Raw genomic sequence first — 15,384 nt, 5'->3', positions numbered from 1 at the left:
GAGAGAGAGAGAGACAGAGAGAGAGAGAGAGAGAGAGAGAGAGAGAGAGAGACAGAGAGAGAGAGAGAGACAGAGTTGTCTACAGCAAGTTTTTAGTTGATAATGTGAGCCGGGGGGCACCCAGTGCCCAGCTCTCTTATGTCTTGGCCCCTGACTTCACTGCCCCTTTGGTGTTTCCACCTTCTGCCTCTGTCTACGGGGGATTGCTCTTTACCTCCCACATCCCAAAGATGGCTGTGTTAGGGTAACAGGCGACTCTTAACCAGGCAGACAGACAGATGTGAAAGGCACTATATAATAGGTATCAGTAAAAATGAAAACACTACATAGATAAATACATAGATTTCAAATGCACTACATAATAGAATGATGGATGTGAATGGCACTGTAGAATTGATAAAATTGAAGTACACTACATAATAATAAATGTGAATAGCACAATATAATAGATATAGATGTGAAAGAAACATATATATGAAAGTCCATCCATTATCCAACCCGCTATATCCTAACTACAGGGTCATGGGGGTCTGCTGCAACACAGGGAGCAAGACAGAAAACAAACCCCGGGCATGGTGCCAGCCCTCCGCAGGGTACACACACACACCAAGCACACACTAGGGACAATTTAGGATCGCCAATCCACCTAACCTGCATGTCTTTGGACTGTGGGAGGAAACCCATGCAGACACGGGGAGAACATGCAAACTCCACGCAGGGAGGACCTGGGAAGCGAACCCGGGTCTCCTAACTGCGAGGCAGCAGCGCTACAACTGTGCCACTGTGCCACCCACTATATGAAAATTACTGTATAATATTTATTGACAGATATGAAATACACCATAATAGACAGATGGATGGGATTGGCACAGTATAATAGATTGATAGGTTTGAAATACACTCTGTAATAGGTAGAGTGAAAGACAGTATACAGTATAATAAATACATAGACTTGAAATACACTAAATAATAGAAATGTGAATGACAAAATATAATAGATATACTGTAGATGTGAAAGACACTAAATGAATGAGAGGTCACTTTTAGCTCTATGCGAAAGGCACTATATAACAGAAATATGCTATATACTAATAGATAGATTTGAAACACACAGCATAATAAGTATAGGTAGAAATGAAAGACACAATATAATAGAGATCAATTTGAAATTCACTATATAACTGGTAGATATAGAAGGCACAATATAACAGCTTGATAAATGTGAACGACACTATATAATGGATATACCGTTAGATAGATATAAAAGGCACTATATAACTGACAGACAGATGTGAATAGCACTATGTATATAACAGATGGACTGATTTGATTTTTCGCCTTTAGCACTTTCTGTCAAGCGCTGTAAACACACATTATACTTGAGTAGGAAGGTCAGGCTGCATGTTGCACCGTAGTCCTGTCTTTTAAGGTTGGTGTTTAATTTTCTAGCATTTTCATGATGTTATAGTAATTATGGATGCCACAGCAGTGCAGCATGCCGTCCTCTGCGGAGTCTACGTGTTTCCCTTGTGGGTGCTTCAGTTTCCTTCCTCGCACACCCCAGACAGCCTGTCAGCTCTCTCCGGTGTGAATGTAGGGTTGTGACCACTAATGAAATGATGTCTCTTTCAGGTCAACTTTCTGCTTTGCTTCTGTGGATGCTGGCCTAACCTCTGACTCTGTAAAAGGCTGTACTGGAAAAAGCAGGTTTAGAAAATGGATGGATAGAAAATGCTGAATTCAAATATGGTTTCATCAAGTATAAAGTGAGAGAAATTCTTCAATCTATAATGGCAAGCCATCTGGGCTGATAAATGTGTTATAAAACTTGTTCATACAGACGTAAATCTTTTTACAGAACAATATTTCTTTTATTTTTCTCAGCTCATTCATTCATAATAAAACTCGCTTAATTCACGACCCCCCAGTACAGGCCACACGCACACATACAGAGCTACAGTATGTAGGAGTTGTCAGTAGACTTAACACCCACGTTGTTACGTATTTAATCCCAGACTCATGGCTTCGGTAGAGACAGTTGGTAACAGGGACTGCAGTGACTGAAACCCCACAAGAACTGAAGGGTTTTTATCAGTCATTCTTTAAATGTCTACATCTGCCGGGACAATACTTGTATTCTCGACAGGCCACCTCATAGTTCTGCCACCAGAATGTTCACAACACAGGTAAATAATCTGTGCTGGTATCCAGAAGGTTGCCAGCTCGAATCCCCGTCACTGCCAAAAGAGATCCTACTCTGCTGGGCCCTTGAGCAAGGCCCTTAACCTACAGTTGGTCCATGGGCGCTGTACAATGGCTGACCCTGCTCTCTGACCCCAAGGGCTATGCGAAAATTAGCAAATTCCTAATACAAGAAATGCAAGAAAGGCGAAACAAAAGAACAAAAAATAAAGAGAGGCTTCATGGCAGGCACCGTCATGCAATGCTTAACATAGTCCTTTCGTAACTCTGGAGACCAGGGTTCATTTCCCAGCAGTGCCTCAGACTGTGCAGAATTTGCTTCACTGATGTGGCCCACACACAGTACATGATAAAACTACGGTCAAGTCAAATTTGTATTTATTCAATCATTCCTGTCAATATTTTGCAGATGGTGTTATTGACCTCCATGGTGAGTTTCCAGATGTAAAGGGAAGGGGGCCAATGACCAGGAGATGAAAGGAAGAAAAAGAAGCGGGGCAAACATGCTGTCAATGGACTAGCAAAAGTTAAAAACAAGAACAAGTGTCAAATCTAAGAATGCTTAGCCAAAGTCGAGGCTGCAGAAGTTGTACTGAAAAGATCTGAATACCGAGTCCCTTTAGCGTAGACGGCACAGTGCATCCATCACGTGACACATCATGTGTGACTTTTGTGACTTGTGTCTGGCAACTCGTGCAGCAACATCACACAATATGGTTACAGCCATGCAAGAATCAATACAAAATGGTGGTGACCATACCAAAGCCAACAAACCAGACAATAACATCTACTGTGATAGCAGTCAGAAAACTGAAAGAAGACAGTAAACATTAGTTAAAAATGGATTCCTAAGAGTCCATAGCTCAGATTCATGACATATAGGGAGTGAGTGGCTATCGTTAATCTAAATATGCTGCGTTCCTAGTGGCAGGCATGACGTGTTTCCAAGGATGCTATGTTCATCTAATTAATTTATTGTCACTTTTAAAGAGGACACCTTTGAATAAAGCATGAATTATTAAAAATATTTATATGTAACAAAAATGCTATGAATCCGTACTGTTCTAGGGAATTGGCATTCAAATATTATCTGTAAAGTGTTTTGAATTGCTGCTTGATGTACACCTGCCTAACTTATAACTGTGGCAGTCCATGATATATGAATTCATTATTAATAAAAATCCTTTATTACAATACAATACAATACAGTTTATTTTTGTATAGCCCAAAATCACACAGGAAGTGCCGCAATGGGCTTTAACAGGCCCTGCCTTTTGACAGCCCCCCAGCCTTGACTCTCTGAGAAGACAAGGAAAAACTCCCAATAAAAACCTTGTAGGGAAAAATGGAAGAAACCTCGGGAAAGGCAGTTCAAAGAGAGACCCCTTTCCAGGTAGGTTGGGCGTGCAGTGGGTGTCAGAAGTAGGGGGTCAATACAATACAATGTACACAACAGAACAATTCCTTAAGACAGCATAATAATACAAATTTTAGAATTACGGTTTAACAGTAGATGATATGACATAATTAGGTTTGGATATTTTTAGAGTCCTGGAGACCTCATCCTTATTAGTACGCCCCACCAGTGCAGAGGAGAGACTGTTCCTCATATTTTTCCCATGTTCTTCCAACTTTAAGAGGACCGTCTAGACGCTCCTTAACTTGGCATCTGTTTCGAAGTGGAGCCCTGAACTTTGCACCATACGTGAACATTTTATGTGATGTGAGACTGAAGGGCCTCTGGTCAAAGTGACTTTACTTCCTGAAAAGCTTGTTTTGGTGTATTTAATGTAATTCGGTCTTTACACTTGGTTTTATCATTCATTTAAATGTATCTTACTGAAAATAATGACCCTTGTAACAAAGGCGCTATATAGGCGCCTGACCCGACACAGATAAACACGGAGGCACGTATAAAAACACAAAGACTTTTATTGTTTCACGTCTTCCCCGTGCCACACAGCCCAAACACCGTCCCAAAGCATAATAAACACAACCAACAATCCTTCTTCTCTTCCACCACTCCTCCTCAAGCTTAGTCCTCCTCCTCCTCCCGACTCTGGCTCCTTGAGTGGTGGTGGCTGGCGGCCCTTTTTATAACCCACCCGGAAGTGTTCCAGGTCCTATGACCACCTGGTCCTAATTGCACCTCCGGGTGGGGCTGAAGATTCGTCCAGCTAGGCTGCTGAGTCCATGCAGCTCCCCCTAGTGGCCATCCGAGCCCCCAACCAGGCTGTGGAGGACTCCATCTCCCATGGAGCCCTGCGGGCGGTTGGGGAATCACCGTCAGCCATGGAGGCTGCCACCAAGCATCCCGGGGGAGGTACTGGACTGCCCATGGTGGCTCCCCCGGAACATAAGCAGCAGGGGCGTCCTTGCCGGGCATGGGACCCGGCTGTCCTTCACACCCTATAAGTCAGTTGATGGAAGGGGCGTCTAACATTATTAACATTTGCATTTGTATCCATTTGAAGACTTTGAACCAAATACGTCACTGGCCTTTTGCCTGTCTTTTATCCTCAAGTTACTATCCATGACACCTCCTAAACATTGTGTCAGCTCGACTTGATGAATAAAATGGATAGGACTGGCGAGCTTTGTTGGGCTGAATAGCCGGCTCTTTTCTCATTTTTTTCTAATGTTCTACTAGTGTGGTGCTGAAGTGTCACCCGTTGCATGGCTGTGTTTGGGTCCTAAATTGGGATTCTGTGGCGGTTCCTCAAGTGCTGGGTGTGCCTACACACTGTAACAGTGCATGTTCCTAACCTCTCTAACTCTGCTAAAACAACCATCCACACAACTGAAAACTAAAAGAGCTGGTGCCCAGTTAATACTGGGGTGACTGCCATATTACATGGCACAGACAAAATTTGGACAGACCGCGTTAGAATACAAGAAGTGGCAGTCATGGTGAGGTGAATGGAGAACAAGTCAGCACATGGACTGCAGGTCATAAGTGTGCCAATCCCCTAAACTGCTCATCCTGACCTGTACATGCAGGTCGGTCATGGAAAGGGCAGCATGCTGTTGTGTTTGGCTCCATTATTACATGCTTAAAGCATGGTTTGGTTTTTATACTGTATCTGCTTTCTTGTTATGGTCATGTAGAAGCTTAGGTGGAGTGGATCGGGTTGGGAGGTTTTTTGGGGTTTTTGCTAACACCTGAATGAAGTTCTTTGTTAGTCAGTGAAATAAAGGTACAAATGAGTGAGTCAATGATTTCAATGTCTTTTTACTGAACTGAACCAAATTACTCTTAATAAGTTTGGTGAATGCCAGTCAGTAAGCAGCTTTAAGTGTGGCGCATGCAAAATACACAAGTTTAAAAGTGGAGTTGTATTACATAAGTAACAGTCCTCACGTGTGGTAATCCTGTTACAAGATGGACGGTGTATTGAGTGAGTGGACTTCTCTTTGGCTCGCCTGGTTAGGGTGGTTGTTGTTTGCTGTCAGGATGTGAGTTGGAGTCGTGCTGTGAATCTCTAAATAGACTCGGTGTAAGTGAGCATATTGAGCTTGATGGTATTTTGTGTAGAGCTGATGTCTTTCAGCCTCAGAACATACAGTAGATGAATGGAGACAGACATACGTGTACAGTGTACGCCCGCTTTAATATCTATTTATCTTGAACTAGCCATCCCCTGCATCTCGGCCCGTGTAGTAGTAAAACAGGACAGCGAGGAGGGTTCTACCCAGCTTTCCACTCCTGACGTCACGCTTCCCTCCTCCCCTCAGCCCTCAGCCCTCAGCCTCTGTCTTGGATTAGCGCGAATATAGCACTCCTGCAAGTGAACTATGATACTTAGCGCAATGAGAGAAGTCGCAGAATCAACTGGAATATTCAAGCAAGTTAGAGAAAAAAACCCGATCTAAATCCATTAAATAGTTCTCCCGTGAAAAGCGGACATACAGACAGACAGCCATTGGATTTCTATTAAAATAAAAAAAATCCTGGAACGAGACGAGACTTTTATGCCTGGGAGGAGATGTGAGTTTTTCAGAGAGATACTTTCAAGTCCCGTGAGACGAGTCTTTGTACCAAGAGATTTAACCGGAAATAAAAGACAAAGAGTAGATGACAAAGCAGAACGTTGTAAAGAATTCAAAAGCATTGGCGCGATACACGTGAAGAGCAGGTTAGAGATAATGAAAGTACTAAAATTCAGAAGTCTCCAAAAAATGATAGTAAAGATCGCATTAGCGGAAACAAACAGAAATTATTACTTGGTGAAATAATGGAACAGTGAAAAGACATTGATTATATTCTTCGGCTTTAAACTTGTAGATCGTCTAATTCGTGTTGCCATCAGGGAAAAGTAGAGTTTCTTCCCAACGAAGAGGCAAGAATCCGCAAAAATTAAAAGATTTGTTGTTTGGTGAAAGTGAAATCCACATACGCGAGCGGCAGAGACACGAAGTGGCTGATGTGTAGCGCAGGCCAGGGGGGGTTGGCGAGTGAAGTGAGCAGGGGGTCAAGCCCCCTAGAATAAAAAAAAAAAAATATATATATATATATATATAATATACACTGTGTGTGTATATATAGAGAGAGAGAGATGTTCAGGGTTGAAGTTAGAATAAGCTTGATGTGCAGTACTGTGGGTGTCACAGTGAGCCAGGGCCTGTACTGGTGTTCATGTACACAACGTATGAGGATGTCTGGTTTTCAAGATGATCTACTCTTATTTCATACTACTAAAGCAGCAGTGAGGCAAGAATCAAAATTATAAGTGTTACTCTTCTGTGTTGATCGCATAATATAATAAAAATCAAAGTGATCTCCCTGAAACGCGTTACAGTTGTTCAGGTTCTCACTGTACTTGCTACTAAAATTTCAGTATGTAGCAACATACTATATATATATAACTGTTTTTAAATTCTTATCCAAGAATTTAAGAAACAAACTAAACTAAATGTGTTCAGATGTTCAGTCTCTGCCTGCCTCCTTTCTTCTTCTGTTTAGTCCACACATAGATTTGTGGCTGCCCCGCTTATTCGTTTAATTTTCTGTTGCTTGGACTTTTTTAACAATGCACAGGCAGTCTGGCAAAGTAATGAAAAACAGATATAAGATTTCAAATTATGGTGGCACATGTCTCTGGTTTGGATCGCTATGGTTTCCTTGTTAATTACACCAGTAACAAGCAAAGAATCTTCAAAGATACTGAAGTGTATGATGAATCCAATATTGAGATGCATATGGTACGGTAAGATTTTTGTAGAGTGGAGGAAAATATTTGGTTTGCGACTGACTAACCTGAGTACACCTGGAAAATGGTCATTTAAGCAGTGAGGATAAACTCCTAATTTCTGGAAGATAATCGTTAGCAAAACCTTTGCACAAAACTGAATTTGTGGTGAAACTCAAAAAATATTGCATTTCACTTCCAACGAAATCCATGGCATTCATATAAAGTAGTTGTCTAGAAGCACAGTAACGTACACTGTGGTTCATTTTAGTTTGTTTTCATGTGGGAAAGTGGAGCCTGTCATGTTTCAAACTGAAGTGCACTCCTCTGTGCTAATGTGAATGGGAGGCACAAGCAGAACTGATTTTACCGTTGAGGTATGGATGACCTGTGCTATGCAGCTGCAGGAAAGAAACACAGGTAAAGACGGAACTGGGACTGAAGCTTAAAAAAACTATAAAACCCTTAAAAACTCTTGACTGAAATTCACATTTCACAATTGCAGAATCAGCTGGTAAATGAATTTTAGTGTCAGGTTTTCAAAACTCTACAAGAACTGAAACTTGCCTGTTGCGTGCATAACTCTGGATGGATTTATTTGTGATATTTCTGGTCTGCAGACCTGGTTATTAGCCGTAAAATTTGCAGCTCTTCTCCTTGGTCTCATATGTTTTATCAGCTCCCTGTCGCATTATGAAGATGCGTCTGTTGGGTTAGTTGACCGCGTCTTTGAGTTTTTTCAGTTGGTGGACTGATTCTCTTTGTAGGACCAATTCCTGCCTTTCATATAATGATCCTTGGAAAGACATCCACTCATAAGTGATCCTATAATGAAAGAAACAAATATTGGAGACCCTACATTTGCATTACTCTCTTAGACAATACTGTACTTCATCCTAAAAGCCAACATCTGGATAATATGCTTCACCTCTTTCTGAGAAGAGATTGTTAAAATGATTAATGTGCCAGTCCAGCTCCCCCAGTTGTGAGGAACTCGTCTTAGGTGGCTGCTTCACATCACCCCTGTGTCCTCTCTCACTTTCTGGCTGCTGTATTTATATTGCCTCTCTCGGAAAGCCCAACCATAACTAATTGTAAGCTTTTTGCTGAAAAACACAGTTATACACCTGAACTCACAAATAAAAGGTGTATCCGGTTTATCCTCCTGGAGTTCCCATCCCTAGCACTCTGTGTCCAGGCCGGCTAAATGCCGTATCAAACTTCCACTCTGGCCCACAAGCCCAACAAACAATGCACTTTTTGGAGAAAATGTCATGTGAATTGCCTCATCTGGGGATTTGCATAGCCTTCAAGCACATTAGCATAAAGTCGTCACGCACCATCTTGTTGAGAGCCAAAAGAATCCATTCGTCATAGAGTGAGGGTGGAGCTCTCGCCCACGCAGGCTGCCTTGAGATGTGTGGCATACTTGGATTGTGGCATTTTATACTGTAAAACTATAACCATATCCATCAATCCAACTGTTTTCTGAAGCCACTTTATCCATTACAGGGTCTCCAGGGCTGGAACTTATCACAACAAGAACAAATTCTGGACTCACCACCACTCCATCACAGCACACATACACACACACATTTATGTTCATTCACAAGGTGCCAATTTAGCGTAACTAATTTAACTTTGATGTTTTAGATGTGGCAGCACCTGAACATGTGCAGAACTTAACCAATGCATTTCATTGAAACAATAACTGATGTTTGTGACCATTCTGATGGCCCAACTTCTAGGGAACAAACAATCCAGAATAAAAAGCCTACGACGAGCTCATTTTACCGGACAGTGAGACTTTTTTGTTTGGTTTTGTTTTCTTGTAAAATGTACAGAAGAATAACTCAAGCACTGGAGGAGTGTTCAAAGAAAACCAAAGCACTCCAAACTCATTTGACCGTCCATGAGCTGCAGAAGCTCACCAACTTCACACCTGCAGTCACTCCTGAAAGGATTTATAATGATTATATTATTCATTTTGTACTCATTTTTAAAATGGGTTTTTGCTAAGATATATATTGTTATTATGGTTTTCTGGAGTGCTGACTCCATTTCTGGTGGTAGTTTTTTGTTTCAGTTTTGTTTTAATCTAGTCTTATTCTGATGCCATTTTGTTTTTGCTCCTGAAATCGGACTGGAAGTGTATGCAAGTAAAGTCCCTGTTGTTCAGTGTGTGCACGTCCTGGTCACCTGCGTGTTATGAGCTGGCAATCTTTTTAATCTCAAATGATCATTCTGGGTACTTTGCTAAAGTTATACATCAGTCAGGGATTTTCTTGCCCAAGGAATTTAATGACAATATGTACCATAGTGCTAGAACATCTCTGTAAAGACTCACCATTTTATTTACCATTATATTGCATCACCATTTTGTTTTGGGTGTTGCCATTTTGTGTAATTTTACATTGGTTGTTTTCATTGTAAATTTCCAAGAAGGACATTGGGATACGCTGCCTGTGATGTCATCAGGGTGACCATATAAAGGTTGGTGTGTACAGCCTGTAACTATCTGCAATTTGGATAAACGTTGCATCTTTTTGGTTAGTGTTATGAGTTGTTTACTTTAAAAATGTATTTCTCTTTGGAAAAAGAGAAGCTTAGATACCCTAACCTGCGAACCCAGGTGTTTCATTACCACACCCCCTTGTTATTCAATAAATCACCACGTGAAGAACAAAACAATCACTCATAAATAAATACTTAAAATAAGAATTAAATAATTAGATAAGGGACAATTGAAAGGAAAAAACGAGGAAAAATCAGTTTGGTCATCAAAAGAATTAATTAGATAGATAGATAGATAGATAGATAGATAGATAGATAGATAGATAGATAGATAGATAGATAGATAGATAGATAGATAGATAGATAGATAGATACTTTATTAATCAATTACCACCAATCAATTTTGGTAGGCCTCTATCTTCTTAAATGTTTCTAAACAAACATGAAATGCCCGGGGTCCTAGAAATCATTGAAATCGTCAGAAAAAAATTGAAATGTAGAGATGTCAGGTCATTGAAAGGAACTACTCTGGGCATCTCTGTCTCCTAGGAGGATTTGTTTTGCCGACGTGCTCACATCGCTTGTACATTAGTGGCTAAGTGACTGTCTTTCTTCAAAGGTTTTGTTTTGCAGGTGTGCTCACCTCGCTTGTGTATTAGCAGTAGGAGGAAAAGTAAAATGGATACCGTGTGCTCTCCTAGCCACTAAGCGAGTGACTCTTTCTTTGGAGGTTTCATTTTTCCTGTCGTGCTGGCCTCGCTTGTGTGTCCTCGGAGGTGGAACCCTTACCCCGACTCCACCTCTCACTTCCAGGAAGGACAGACAGACACACACACACACTTCCACGTGTAGACGTTTATATATAAGATATACACTGCTGGTGGGCGCTGCCATGTTATGATTCCCATTACCAGCTCCTGATTATCAAAGGGTATGTGTTCCAACGTCACCGCATCTTATGTCTGTAATGCGACGCCTTAAATATTGGTGCGATGGTTCATTCAGTGTCCATGATTTGGATATGAAAACAAAATCAAATGTAATGCAAATGTCTCTCTTGAATTTTGTTTTTCAATCTTACTGATTTCCTACTAATTTGAATGTTGGTTACCAGTTAGGCTTTGGTGCAAAAGTAACGTCTTCCAAGTTTTGACTTGAAACATAATAAAGGCAGAAATATCTTCTGGTCCTCTTACAGCTTCAGGCAGCAACTGTAGTTAAGATTTATTTCTCAACATTTCTTTCTAGCTTTAAGACTTTTGGTTAGTGTTTACGCTTTGATGACAGGTTTCCTGGTTTTCACTTCAATATTTGTCTATTATCTTCTGGTTCCCTTTTAAAAAAAAATAAAATAATGTCTCAGTGTCGTACTATGCAGGAACATGCAAAGGATTTTATAAGTTAAGAGATGAGACATAGTCAGCAAACAGAAAGAGGTCGAATACCGGGAGATCAAGAATTAGAGCAGCTGAAACCAAACCACAAGACGAGAATCCAAGTCGAAAATATCAAAACAAAGGTCTTAGCCAGCAGATTATTATTCAAAGTAAAAGTAATATTTCATAGAATCCATGAACTCAGATACGCATATGACCTCGCAGTGGACTGCAAATTTGTCCCAAATGGCCAAGCAAAGTTGGAAAAATAAACTTCGACAAAATATGAAGCAATCTCCCTCTTAGACAGCACATCGAGATTACAGATACATCCTTAAAGTCAGTGAGTGAGTTATGTTTTCTGATTTAAAAAGTGAGTTGGCTATTTATTTTAACTAAGGGTTTTGGGCTTGATGATAGATTGATCACACTTTTTGGTTAACAGACCTGGCTAGGCTTTGACTAACATTTCATATTATGGTCTCTGTTTAAAATTCCATCTGATATTTTTTAAAGTAGAACAGTATTCACTTCTGTTCCCATTATTTCTTTCTCATCCGCTCACTCTCTCAATCCTCCCACTAATGAACCTTTGTGTGAAACTTATCTCCATGCCAGCAATTCAGGGTTGTCTTCTGTAACCATTCATTGTAAGCTAACTGTTTTTTGTTATTGACAGGATGTTTCATTGGGAGTCTAAGAATGTGGGAGTATTGACCATTTTAGAATGGCAGATCATCTTTTACAGACAAAGCAGGTGACGGGTTCAAAGAGTCCTATGTAGCTGCTACTTTAAACAAGGCCATCAGTTCTGTGCTAAGGCAACTGCAGGATTAATTCAATTTTAGAAAGCTTAAAAGTAACAAGCCCAGCTGTGGCTCTCCTAAACAATTCAACACCTCCTTGACTGAGACTATTCGGTCGGTTGATGGTCTGAGGCTTAGTCAATTTGGTTACATTTTTTATAGCCATTTGAGGTCCCATTCCAGCTAACTGGTCAGGAGAACTGTCATTGCATTAAGGTCTAGAGTCCAACTGAGAAGCAGCCCTCTAACCAAACAGCCATCTGCCTTGCTGGGGCTGTCAGAGCAGGACAGGCTTGACGGATGAAAACTCTCCTGTAGTAATCACTTCAGCGTGGGTTTGCCTCCCAGTAAATTATCTAGGACTGAACTGTATCCTCAGTCTCAAGTGGCAGGGTATTCACTGATTATGAGGTCATTGTCATCCCAGGTTACACCTTTTGAAAAACCTGAATGGACAGAACAGAAATTGTGCCTGTGAGGTATTTCCAAGTATCTGCATGTTCTCAGCATACGCTCTGCTCTGCCAGGTCTCAACATCAACACCATGATATCACACACGCCTTTCCTTGAACAATTTTACACCAAAGAAAACTATTGTTGCAACTCTAAGTTCAAAAATCTCAAATGCTGTAGCCATGAAAAGTCTACATCTGTTACCATTATTTAGCCAGGCCTGGTGTCCAAACATGTGGCTTAAACCAAACTGTTAGGGCTAACATTTTAAATAGTGAGGCTAGGGATGTGCGTCCCTTTACGGTATTTGATCATTATTTAGTGACTTTGCATGAATAGATGTGTGAATTGTGAGTGTGTGGCCCTGTGACTATGGCTCAAGACAATAGAGCCCTCAGTCCAGTCCCAGATTCTGACTGTGTACTGTATTATGTACCATGGCTCCCCCTGCAGACAAGTGTGAGCAATTGTACTTTATGGTACCTGTCAATGACAGGTAATAGAATAATTCAAAAATATTTGCTGTCTCTGGCCATACATGTACCTTCACCTCACTCCCTCTGTAATTGTATTTGCGTCTCTTCACCTGCATACTGTTTCTCAAGTGCGTTCCTATAAAGCCTTCCTTCTCAAGACTCTCATTATTTTTGAGGCACCTTTCTCACCTCCTTTCCAGTTTTATACTTGCCATCTGTGAACGCTTCTCTCTCAGTGAGGCTCATACGCCTTTACTCCTCCTCCTGTGTCTCACACTCGCACTTCATCTTTTGCTGCATCACGAAAGCCAAACTGACCTATCAGATTGCTCAGAGAGACTGGACACACAGAGTTTAGTGTTTTATTATATAGTAAACTAGCCGTCCCCCACAGCTTCATCCGCGTAGAAGTGAAGCAGAACAGCGAAGAGGGCCCTGCCTGGCTCCCTGCTCCTGACGTCATGCTTCCCCCGACCCCCGACCCGCAGCCTCTCTCTCGGATTAGCGCAAATTTATCACTTCTGCAAGCAAACTATGATACTTAGTGCGTTGAGAGATATCATAAAATCAACCGGAATGTTCAAGCAAATTCTAGAAAAAAGCCTAATCTAAATCTGTTAAGTAGTTCTCTCATTCGCTAGCTAAGCGGAGGTAAAGTACACACCCCGAAATTGGCGAGTGAGTGAAGAGGGCCCGGCCCCGCTCTCCTCGGCCTGCTGCGTATCTCACGCAAATAAATCAATACCGCAAGCGAACTATGATACTTAGCAAATTATAGAAAAAAACCATATCTAAATCCGTTAAGTAGTTCTCTTGTGAAAAGTGGATAGAAATACGTTGGATTTTACATATATATAGAGATATGCTCAGAGACTGTGGACAATAATGATTCATGCAAAACTTTAACTTTTGCTTTGTAAAATATTTTATGAAGCAAATTGTGTTTTCCCGGGTTCGCTTCCCGGGTCCTCCCTGCGTGGAGTTTGCATGTTCTCGTGGGGTTTTCTCCTACAGTCCAAAGACATGCAGGTTAGGTGCATTGGCGATCCTAAATTGTCCCTAGTGTGTGTGTGTGTGGGCGTGCACCCTTTGGTGGACTGGCGCCCTGCCCGGGGTTTGTTTCCTGCCTTGCGCCCTGTGTTGGCTGGGATGGTTCCAGCAGACCCCCGTGACCCTGTAGTTAGGATATAGCAGGTTGGATAATGGATGAATGGATGGAAATTGTGTTTTGCCACAAGTGAAATTCATTCTATTAGCTCATACTGTATATTTTCATCTCATCTGCAGCCTTTTTCTCCTTATACAAAATCAGGGAACAGTTTATTATGTTGCAGAGTACGGAAAAGGGAGCATGGCTAGAGAGCAAGTACCTGCAAGAACCTCACCACTGCTAAAATCCATTGGCCTGAGTATGTGGCCGCCAGCGATCACCGTAAAGAGTTGGGGAAACTGAGTGCAGATGGTGTTACCCATGGTGTTACCTTCTTAATGAGTGGTGCGAGACAGATCTTTTCTTTCTGTGCCATTTCTATTCTTGTCAAGACTTTGTAAGTCCTCAACCACGAGACCCATTGTTCCCCAGTCCACCACACAAATCCCAATTGTGTCTGCTTGAGTCTCCCAGGACACCTTGCCCTTCAACAGATGCTGCTGCGTCCTGCACTTCCTATGAAACCTCTCGCTGTATTCCAATCCAAAAAGAGGATCCATGCTCCACAGACACAATTCATATTGCCCATATAACAGATGCCACCATGTGTTTGAACTCCCTCTCTCTGTATTTGGCTGCATTCATCCTTTTCTCAAAGCTGACCTCCCTGTCGCTAAGAAGTCATGAGGCTGCCACGACCATTGTAGGAATGAGGAGCAGTGCCTAGTATTCACAGGACATAGTGATTGGAGTCTTGCCCAAAAATTTCAATTATTGTCTCTTCAAAAGTCCTTTAAACCGTCACATGCCTTTTACTCAAGAGCAGCTTCCGTCCAGCCACTCTACTATAAATGCCTGTTTGATGGAGTGCTGCTTAGATGGTCCTCTTTCCAACAGGTACACCCATCTAAGTAGAGGACTTCTCAAGCTCTGTTAGAGTGACCATTGGGTTCTTGGTCACCTCCCTGATTAAGGCCTTTCTTGACTGGTTAGTCAGTTTGGATGGACAGTCAACTCTAGGAATAGTCCTGGTGGTTCCAAACTTCTTCTTTTTCACAATTATTATTGTTGCTTCTGTGCTCCTGGGAGCACTCAAAACTTTTCAAATGGTTTGATCCCCTTGCGCTCACCCATGCCTCACCACAGTTTGATCATGGATGTCTACAAAGAGTTCCTTTGACTTTATTGTTAGATTTCTGTCCTGATATGCATGGTGTA

General features: G+C 41.5%; 1 protein-coding gene across 2 annotated transcripts in view; it reads left to right on the top strand.

Moving 5' to 3' along the window:
- The window catches only part of slc9a5 (solute carrier family 9 member A5), a 159,446-nt gene that overhangs the window by 44,964 nt on the left and 99,098 nt on the right, over positions 1-15,384 (top strand). The window lies entirely within an intron of this gene.

This window comes from Polypterus senegalus, chromosome 9, assembly GCF_016835505.1.
Source record: "Polypterus senegalus isolate Bchr_013 chromosome 9, ASM1683550v1, whole genome shotgun sequence".
Lineage (NCBI taxonomy): Eukaryota > Metazoa > Chordata > Cladistia > Polypteriformes > Polypteridae > Polypterus > Polypterus senegalus.
Note: the sequence above shows the minus strand (reverse complement) of the source record. Positions and strands in the feature narration are given on the sequence as shown.